We start from the raw sequence: 10,242 nt of genomic DNA, 5'->3' as shown, positions 1-10,242 counted from the left end.
AGCTACTGCTATGGACCCATAGTCCAGGGGTAGACTACTCACTCATCACTCCGGAGGCGACCATGGCGGCGTAGAGTCCTCCGGGAGATGAATCCCCTCTCCGGCAGGGTGCTGGAGGCGATCTCCTGGATCCCCCGAGATGGGATCGGCGTTGGCGGCGTCTCTGGAAGGTTTTCCGTATCGTGGCTCTCGGTACTGGGGGTTTCGCGACGGTGGCTTTAAGTAGGCGGAAGGGCAGTCAGGAGGCGGCACGAGGGCCCCACACCACAGGGCCGCGCGGCCAGGGGGGGGGCCGCGCCGCCCTAGGGTTTGGGCGCCTCGTGGACCCACTTCATCTCCTCTTCGGACTTCTGGAAGCTTCGTGGCAAAATAGGACCCTGGGCGTTGATTTCGTCCAATTCCGAGAATATTTCGTTACTAGGATTTCTGAAACCAAAAACAGCAGAAAACAGCAACTGGCACTTCTGCATCTTGTTAATAGGTTAGTTCCGGAAAATGCACGAATATGACATAAAGTGTGCATAAAACATGTAGATAACATCAATAATGTGGCATGGAACATAAGAAATTATCGATACGTCGGAGACGTATCACCGCCGTCGCCCCATTGACCGCGCCATCATCACTCATCCATTGAGTGTGTCCATGCATGAAACCATTAGTGAGCAGGTGCCCCTGCAATTTGCCTGAATACGGGTCAAACCATTTCCCTCATTTGCATCTCCGGCACAGACACAATACCTCCGTGCGGTTATTTTCATACATGTCGATGATCGCGTGTTTCAGATATCTCATCACGATGCTTTCACTCATCTCGATAACCATTATCGCCTGCATGGTAAGATTACATAATTGATTAGAACCATGCATCCGTCGGTAGTTTTCACGAAAATTTCGGCATGACCTTCCTACACGGTAGGACATAGGAGCGCCAGAAATGTGCCGAAATGGAAACTTAAAGAATCAACATTTCGGCGCAACGTTGGCAACTCATTTCAACGCCAACACACACAAGCACAAGCACAAACACAACATATATATGCCACACACGAGAGCTTTGCTTTAAATGTCCAACATACGTCGATTTCATTCCTCAATTTGTTCATTAATCACCTATTTGTTTGATATAATTGTCGACGAGATCGAGACGACGCGCCGCGACAATGGCGTATGGAAGCCGACTTTCTAGATCTAGATCTAGATTGAGCGGTCAACGCGGGATAGTAGATCTAGATCTACATAGGGGGATGTGGGAGATGCATGTAGGAAGGGAAGATTTGCTCAAAAAATATGATTTTGTTTGGTCAAATTAGCTAAATTGGGGATAGGAATAGGCAAAAATGAGCTGGGTTGGGAGAAGGCTCGGGTTGTGTGGAGAAGTGGAGTGTAGTGAGTGTGTGAGTGAGTGTGCTGGTTGGTGGCTGAAATAACTCCCAGGTTATTGCCGGCGCACCTGGACCATGGTGCGCCGGCAATATATACCCCATCCGGCTATAGTTGCTCCGGGCCAGGCCCAGGAAACACTGCCGGCGCACCAGCCCAGGAGCGCGCCGGCAACAGCAAATTACCGCCGGCGCGCTCCTGGGCTGGTGCGCCGGCAGCGTTTCCTGGGCCTGGCCCGAATCGGCCGAGCCCATGCCAGGAATTTTCCCCGGCGCGTCTTCTCCGGAGGTGCGCCGGCAGTATGCCTGCATCGCCGGCGCGGCGACTTCCAGGTGCGCCGGCAACACTTTCCACCGGCGCACGTCCTAGGTGGTGCGCCGGCACGTTTTGCCTCCACCTATAAGCTTTTTCCTAGTAGTGTGATGTCGCAGTTGGGGGCAGCGTTGCTGCAGGGGAGACATCGGGAGACAGGTTGCTGTCAGCAGACCGATCAGAAGAAGACGCAGACGACGAACTAGGGGAACCGCTCCTGCAGGCGTTGTCGTTGTCACTATCGTACTGCAGGCATGGGGACGCTTGGTCGCTGTCTCGCTGCAGCGCTGGAGACGTGCTGGGAGCAGCAGGCTGCACAGGAGACGGTCCCGCATGCGGGGACAGCAGGCGTGTGGGCTGGCGCAGGACCACAGGCGTGTGCGCTCCGCAGATGGGCGAAGTGGCGTCCGGAGCTGTACATGCGTCCGGCTCAGCTCGGGGGACTGCATGCAGCGGAGAAGTAGCGGGTGCAAAGCCCGAGGCCGAGCCATGCAGACGCTGTGAGCCCGAGGTGGAGCCATGCACACTTTGGAGCTGAAATTCACCATGATCAACATACACGGAAGGAGGAACCATGGCAGGAGCTGTGATAAGAACCTCCAAACGTGCGCCGCATCCGGTACCTGCACCATGGTCAGCAAGCAAAGGCGAGGCGTGTGCAACATCCATAAATTGGTCTGCTGAAAGTAAAGAGGACCCCGTAACAGGTGGCAGTGTATGTGAGTTGGGCAAGTTAACAAAAGGGAACACATTCTCGTCAAAGATGACATCTCTAGATATATAGACTCGATTGGAGGGAACATGGAGACATTTGTATCCTTTATGAATAGAACTATAGCCCAAAAAACACACACTTCTTAGATCAAAACTCAAGTTTATGATTATTATATGGTCGAAGATGAGGCCAACAAGCACAGGCAAACACCTTAAAAAATGTGTAGTCCGGTGTTTCCTTGAGAAGACGCTCAAGAGGAGTTTTCATATCGATGGTGCGACTAGGAAGCCTGTTGATAAGAAAACAGGCAAGCAAAAGCATCACTCCAGTAGCATAAGGGGACAGATCCATGAGCAAGCAAGGTAAGACCGGTCTCAACAATATGACAGTGCTTACGCTCGGTAGTGCCATTCTGTTGATGAGTGTGAGGACAAGACACACGGTGTGAGATACCCAAATTGTGAAAGAAGGGATGAAGTTTCTCATACTCACCCCCCAGTCAGTTTGAACATGAATAATCTTGCGACTTAACAGGCGTTCAACTTGATTCTAAAACTGAAGAAACACATCATATACATCAGATTTATGCTTAATGAAGTAGAGCCAAGTGAAACGACTATAAGCATCAACAAAACTGACATAAAACCGATGTCCACTAACAGATGTTTGGGCAGGACCCCATACATCAGAATAAATAATTTCTAATGGAAACTTTCTTACACGAGTAGACAAGGAGAAGGGTAATTGATGACTCTTCCCTTGCTGACAGGCGTCACAAACTGACTCAATTTTATTGGACTCATGGAGGGATGGTAATTCATGACTACGAAGAACATGTTGAATGACTTGTAATGTTGGATATCCTAGAAGACGATGCCACATATCACGAGACACCTTGACGCTGCTAAGTGCTTGCTTGATGATAGGAGCTTTAATCTCAAAGAGACCACCACTGCAACGACCTCTAAGAATGGGTGCCCGCGTGTCCCGATCCTTAACAAAAATAACATGAGGATGAAGTTCAATGAATACATTATTATCAGATGAAAGTTTACTCATAGATAACAAGTTACGAGTTGCTTTAGGAACACGAATTACACGATTAAGGGCTAGTGACCGAGAGGATGGAGTAGGTAAAATAGCATGACCAATATTATGAATGCGCATACCTGAACCATTGGCTGAGTGAACCTGGTCGGTGTCGTGGTAGGGCTCACATGTGGTGAGCTTGTCCAGCTCATGAGTAATGTGATGAGTGGCGCCAGAGTCTGCATACCATGCCGGGTCTGCAACCTGAGGGGCGCCAGAGGAGGATCCATGGGAGGCAGTCATCACCATGGAGAGTTTCTTCTCGGTGTCGCGCCCATCATTGCCGATGCCGAGAAAGTCACGGTTAAACCGCTTGTAGCACCGAGAAGCAGTGTGACGAGGAACTCCACATAGCTGACAGATGACACTGCCACACCCAGCAGTTGGCTTAGGAGCCGTGGGAGGGGCGCCGTCTTGGGCGTTGGAGCAGAGGGCCGGGGGCTACCACGAGCAGTCCATGTAGAAATAGGTCCGGTGGGAGTGGGGACAGTAGCGTGTGCTGCCGGATAGTGAGCAACACCTCCATGAGTGCGGCGTTGCGCCAGCTTGCGCTGCTCAGTAGCCTGGAGCTGTGAAAACAGGTCGCGAATCGGTATAGGAGTGGTACGAGCATTAACCACCTCGAACAGGGCATCGTACTCATCACCTAGGCCGGCGAGGACGGAAGAGATAAACTCATCATCGCGGAGAGGCATCCCAATACTGGTCAACGAGTCCGAGAGTGCCTTCATCTGATGGAAGTAGACATTAATAGTCTTGTTGTCCTTCTTCAAGACAGCCATCTCTTTCCTGAGAGCCGAGGCACGAGCGATAGACATCGACGCAAAAGCGGCACTCAAGGTATCCCAAGCCCCGCGAGAAGTACCGGCGAACATGATCATACCCAGGACACCCTCGGTCATCGAGGAGATGAAACCCGAGAGGATGGCCTGGTCCCGCTGAATCCAGTGCTGGTGCCCTAGGTTCAGCTATGGGTGTAGGCTGCCGGCATGACTGACAACGACATGAGGGTCGGGGCAGACGAAGGATCCATCAACATAGCCCATGAGAAGATGACTGCGCAACAGCGGACCAACCAGAGCGCGCCAAAACATGTAATTATCACTCGTCAACTTAATGGTAATCGTCGAGGCGATGGTGACAACACTTGGAAACGCCTGGTTCGGAAAGAAGCCGGTGCCATATGTCGGCGTGGTCTGCTGCTGGTTCGGAAGCGAGCTTGAGGAGCCCGTGGCGTATGGCAGCGTGGAAGCGTATGGCAGGGAAGGCCTTGGCACCGCTTGAGGGTGAAAGCCTAGGGCCAAGGGGTACGTCCATGGAGGGAGACCCGCCATGTGCTGGTAGCCAGCTGAAGGAGAGAACATGGGCGCTGCTTGCTGTGATCTCAAGGACGCAGCGACAATGTTAGTGTAGATCGCGACGTCAGAGAAAATAATGCTCATCGTGCTTGGCAGCGACAGCATGATTCCGGCGAATGGCAATGTACCGGGAGGCATCACACCCAGTCTGGAGCCAGGGGCATCGTGCCCAGCGCGGAGGCTGCCGGAGAGATCGGGCCTCCATCAGTGCCCAAGGTCGCGGCCGCGGGCTGCACAGATGCGGCGGGCGCGATGGGACTCGTGGTGGTAGCCAGTACAGGAGGCGAGACAGAGACGGTCGGGGTCGACTCGGAGGACGCCATCGAGAACGGACGACGAAGGTGGCGGCGAAAGCAGGATCAAGTGGCGGCGGCAAACCTAGGTCAGGTGATGCAGCTCTGATACCATAATAGAAATCGTGTAGCGAGAATTTTGGCCGGCCCGACTGACATAGGCATCCCCAATGGGCCTGCCAAAGAAGGTACCCGGGTGACATATGCATCCCCAATGGGCCTGCCAAAGATGGTACCCGGGGTTTATTGAAGGCCCATGAAGTCGAAGAATGTGAAGATCGGAAGCCCAATTAGTTGTTAAGGAAAGATAGAGTTGTATTAGGAATAAAGAAATTTGTAACTTTACGGGTTGGACTCAGAGAGTCTCCCGGAATCTGTAAACTTGTATAATACGAAACTCTCGGCTCCACCTCCTATATAAGGGGGATTCGAGGGACAAAGAGAGAATCAAATCATTCTTCACGCAACCCTAGTTTTCATAAGCAGTCGAGTACTTTTCCGGCTGAAACCCTCGAGATCTACTTGCCCTCTACTTCCGACAAAACCCTAGTCTACAACTTGTAGGCATTGACAAGTCGATACCTTGTCAATTGGCGCCGTCTGCGGGAACTAGAGGCGACAAGGAGCTAATCTCGATGGCACGTTCAAGATCGTCGACTTCCTCGGTAGCAAGCAACACGATGGATCGAGGTAAACAGATCGAAACTGATCTAGTCGATTTTGTTCCTCACTCGCCCTCCCGTTTGGATGCATATGCGTATATGGAGGAGCCTATGGAGATGACGTTCGGAAGGTTCCACTTCCGCGTCGAGAAAGAAGGATCGTATCGTCTCGAGGTTCTGATCTCGTCGGAATTGTCGGCGGTCGATTCCGATTTTTCGGATCCATCGTTCGAGACAGGCGATGAGGAGTTTTCGCCACCACGCTTTGTCAAAACTGCGACAAGCGGAAAGCACGCCAAGATCTTTGGCGACATGTCCTTCGGGTCGTCTGCGGACTCCGATATAAGCAGCGACTAGGACAGCATCGACAGCTTCAACTTCATCGACAGATCTACTATTGTTGGAGAGGTCTTCACCGATCTATATGACGGTGTCACCAATCTCGACAAAGATCAAAGTTCAAAATATCATCAAATCTATGCAATTGGAGATACAAGTCGCCCACAGGAGGAGACGTTGGAGAACTTCGACGACGCGGTAAATCCGTATGTCGATCCCGCGGATCTTACGTGAGGTTTGGGAACCAAATATATTGGACCTGGAACACGAGAGATGGTGCAACTTCCGCAAGCAGTGTGGGATCGAGTTGCGAGAGCTATTGATGGCACAGAGCCAATGACTGTAACGGCGACAGCTGAAGAGTTACAAGCATATCAATATAGACTCGCACGTACTAGGCGGGAGCTCGAAAAACAGAAAATTGAGCTGGATAGGAGGCAAGCCACGGCTTCCGCATCAAGCAGGCGAAGGGTGGAGTTGAGCCGACAATCAGGTACTTCGGGAGATAGTCATAGAGCAGCTCGAAATAGAGCAAGATCTCGGCTGCAAAATATACCTGAGGTTGACAGGGAGAATTTAATTCAAAACTTTGACATGTCCTTTATGTCGATCGACACAAGGGGGAATATTATTCCCAAAACAGCAGAAGCGGGATACATGGCGACACAAGCTTTCATCCTTGCATCCAGGCCACCTCCTGGAGACCCAAGAGAAGCGTTGTATAACATGGCCATGGCAGGAGTTGGAGCCATAGGAACAGCGTTCGCAAACACGCCTCCCGAAGGATCTGCAAGGCAAAATAGTCCGCGACCTGCGGCAGCGGTGCATGACCCGGCGAGAACAAGTGGAGCAAGAGACACAACAACGCAAGCAAGAGTGGACAGAGCGAGACGGGAACGAAGGGAACATCGACACTCACCAGAGGTTGATGAAGAAGATATGTGTGGACTCCCGTGCTTTACGAGACGAGTCCGCAGAACTCGAGTTCCATCAGGGTTTAAGCTACCCGATAATTACAAAAAATTCGATGGATCACAAGATCCCGAGGATTGAATAATTGATTATCTCGAGACGGTAAAGTTAGTAGGTGGAACCAGAGCAACAGCCATGCAGAGCATTCAAGTGCATTTGAGTGGTGCCGCCCGATCGTGGATAAAGAAGTTGTCTCCTCGGTCTATCGACAGCTGGGAAAGTTTCGAGGATATATTTGTAAAAAAATTCCGATCCACATGCAAGAAGCCTGCATCATTGGAGCAACTGAGGGCCTGCAGGCAGAAATATGACGAGTCAATGAGAACATATATCCAGAGGTGGAACATTATCAAGAACTCGGCAGAAAATATATCTGACGAGAGAGCGATAGATGCATTCGTTGCTGGTATTCGAAGGAGAGACTTTGTCGAGGATTTGGGAAGAACCAACCCAAAGACAATATCAGCACTCATGGAAATAGCGAATAGATGGGCAGATGGAGAAGACGCTGTTCACAACAAACGACACAGGTCGCCTGAGGAAGACCGCAACCGAAACTTTCAAAATAGACGACGATTCTGTCGACAGTCCTCAGATTACGATGCTCCCGGCCAAATATCGGCTGGGTTTCGAGGAAATAATGGAGGAAACAATCGCGATGATTATCAAAACGGCGGCGAGCAGCGCAGCGACTACAAGGACGGCTCCCGTCCAACTAGGAAAAATAATGGTCCAAGGTTCCAGAGGCCGTACATATGTCCCGAAGATAAGATGAACGGACCATGCCAAATGCACTTTTATCTCGACAACAACGGAAAGAGGCAGTCAGGACACTTGCAGAAAGACTATCGAACTTTTCAGGCATTGAACAGGTTTGTAGGGCATGCCAACGCACAGGCAGCAAACAGATATCCTCATGGGCCAAGAAGTGAGGTTCATCTTCCGCCTCCTCCCGCAATTACGGACGAAAATCGGCATCAGTTACTGAAAGATCGAGATGTCGCCTAGAGGGGGGGTGAATAGGCAATTAAAAACTCTTACGGATTTGTCTTGTAAGAATGCGGAATTAAACTATCGTTTAGTTTACAAGCACAAACCCTAGATATGCTAAGCTCAACTAAGTGTAACAATAACAACTAGAGGTAAGCAAGATAGGCACAAGATATATGTAGCACAAGTGATAGCAAGATATATGTACTTCAAGCACGATGGCTATCACAAGGAAAGAGAGCTCGGGTATAGAAATAACCGAGGCACGCGGAGACGAGGATGTATTCCCGTGTTCCCTTCCTTTGCAAGAAGGTACGTCACGTTTGGAGGAGTGGAGGTCCATGAAGGATTCCCCGCGCCACGAAGGCTCACCCTATTCTCCGAACCACACCCACGAAGGATAATGGCCCTTTCCTTATGGTTAGCTTTTCCTCCGCTCCGGAGATGGCAAGCTCCACAACCACTTCACAAGCTCCACGAAGGAGAAGCCCGGGCCTCTTCACAATCTTCTTGAAGAGATCACCGGAGCACCAACCACCAAGCCAACTAGGAGGTCTCCCTCTAAGAGTAACAAGCTCACGGTCTCTCACTCAAACTAATCGTGGTGGAGAGCTCAACACTATGCAATGATGCAAAGCAAGAACACTAGAGGTGTTCAAATCCTTCACACTCAAATCCCACCCAAACAACAAATGCTAGGATGAGATTGGAGAGGAAGAACAATGGGGAAAGTCAACAAAAGACTCCAAGATCTAGATCCCAAGAGTTCCCCTCACTTAGAGGAGAAATTTATTGGTGGGGATTGTAGATCTAGATATCCTCTCTCAAATCCTCAAGAATGGGCAAGAATTATGGGGGGAATCAAGAGGGGAAGCAAGTTCTTCCAAGAGCAACAATGGAGGTGAAGAAAGGGGAAGAACTTACTTGCTCAAGGTGGAAGAAGATCTATTTATAGCTAGGGAGCAAATAAAACCGTTGGGGGAAAATTTAAGTGAAAGTGGGCAGAAAAACGGGCCAGAAAACAGCCCAGCCGGCCTGGCAGCCGGCTGACCGGATCTGTGGTCGGACAGGCCGGTCTGGGATCCGGCCCAGCCGGACCTGCAGCCGGGCGGGGCGCGCGCCGCGCTGTGCGGCGGATAGGCCAGGGGAGGCCGCGCCCGAGGTGGGCCGCGCGGGGAGGCGGAACGGCCCGGCCCGGCCAGAGGCCGATCGGCCGGGCGGGCGCAGAGCGGGCCGGCGGGCGCCGGGTCTTGGGCCGGCCCAGACCGGAAACCGCCTCAGATAGGCGCCCGGCCGGCGTCAGCGCCTGGGCCGGTTTCGGCCGGGTGGGCCGGCGTGTGGGCCGGTCAGGCTGGTCGGTCGGCCGGCCGCCCTTCCCCCTTTTTTTCTTTTCTTTTTATTCCTTTCTCCTTTTCCCTTTTTCTTCAATAACTAATGCTCCCGAACTCCGATTGACATGAAACCAATTTTGTTGGAAAGATAACGACGAATAGAACCCCAACAAAATCTAGAAATATGGAGACTCCTCACAGAACATTTTAGATGATTTTAGAGAGGAAGTCTCCCACCGTCAAGAAACGGTGAAGACGTCCAAACTCGAAAACGCAATTGAAGATGCATGCGGATTCCGTTTTCGATGATCTTGGGCTTGTTGTAAAGCTAGCAACAAGCTCAAGAACCTCACACAGAGAAACACCAAGAAGCAATAAGGATATGCAAAGTATGCAAAGGGTTGAGCTCCCTAAGACGATGTGATCAAGTTACCCAACCGAAAGCCCCTCTTAATAGTGCGGCTATCTATCCTATAATCCGGTCTCCCATCAACCACCTTGAGACCGGTAAAAGGAAAACCTATCAAGGTCATACCTTTGCCTTGCGCATCCCGCTTGATCTTGATGATAACTCTTCAAGCTCTACACAAGCTGGAATGCCTCACTTGATCAATGTTGCTTTGTGAAGACTCACAAATGCTCCCCCATACACTATGATGGGAAAGCTCCATTGATGCACATCTTCACATGTCCATTATCACCAAATGGACAGCAAGCTTCAAGCATGTGATCCACTCAAGTGCTCATCTTGAACTTGCCCAACTCAACCTTGTATCTTCTCATACTCACATAAGATAG

The sequence above is a fragment of the Lolium perenne genome, chromosome 1 (assembly GCF_019359855.2).
Source record: "Lolium perenne isolate Kyuss_39 chromosome 1, Kyuss_2.0, whole genome shotgun sequence".
Classification (NCBI taxonomy): Eukaryota; Viridiplantae; Streptophyta; class Magnoliopsida; order Poales; family Poaceae; genus Lolium; species Lolium perenne.
This window is presented reverse-complemented; position numbering follows the sequence as displayed.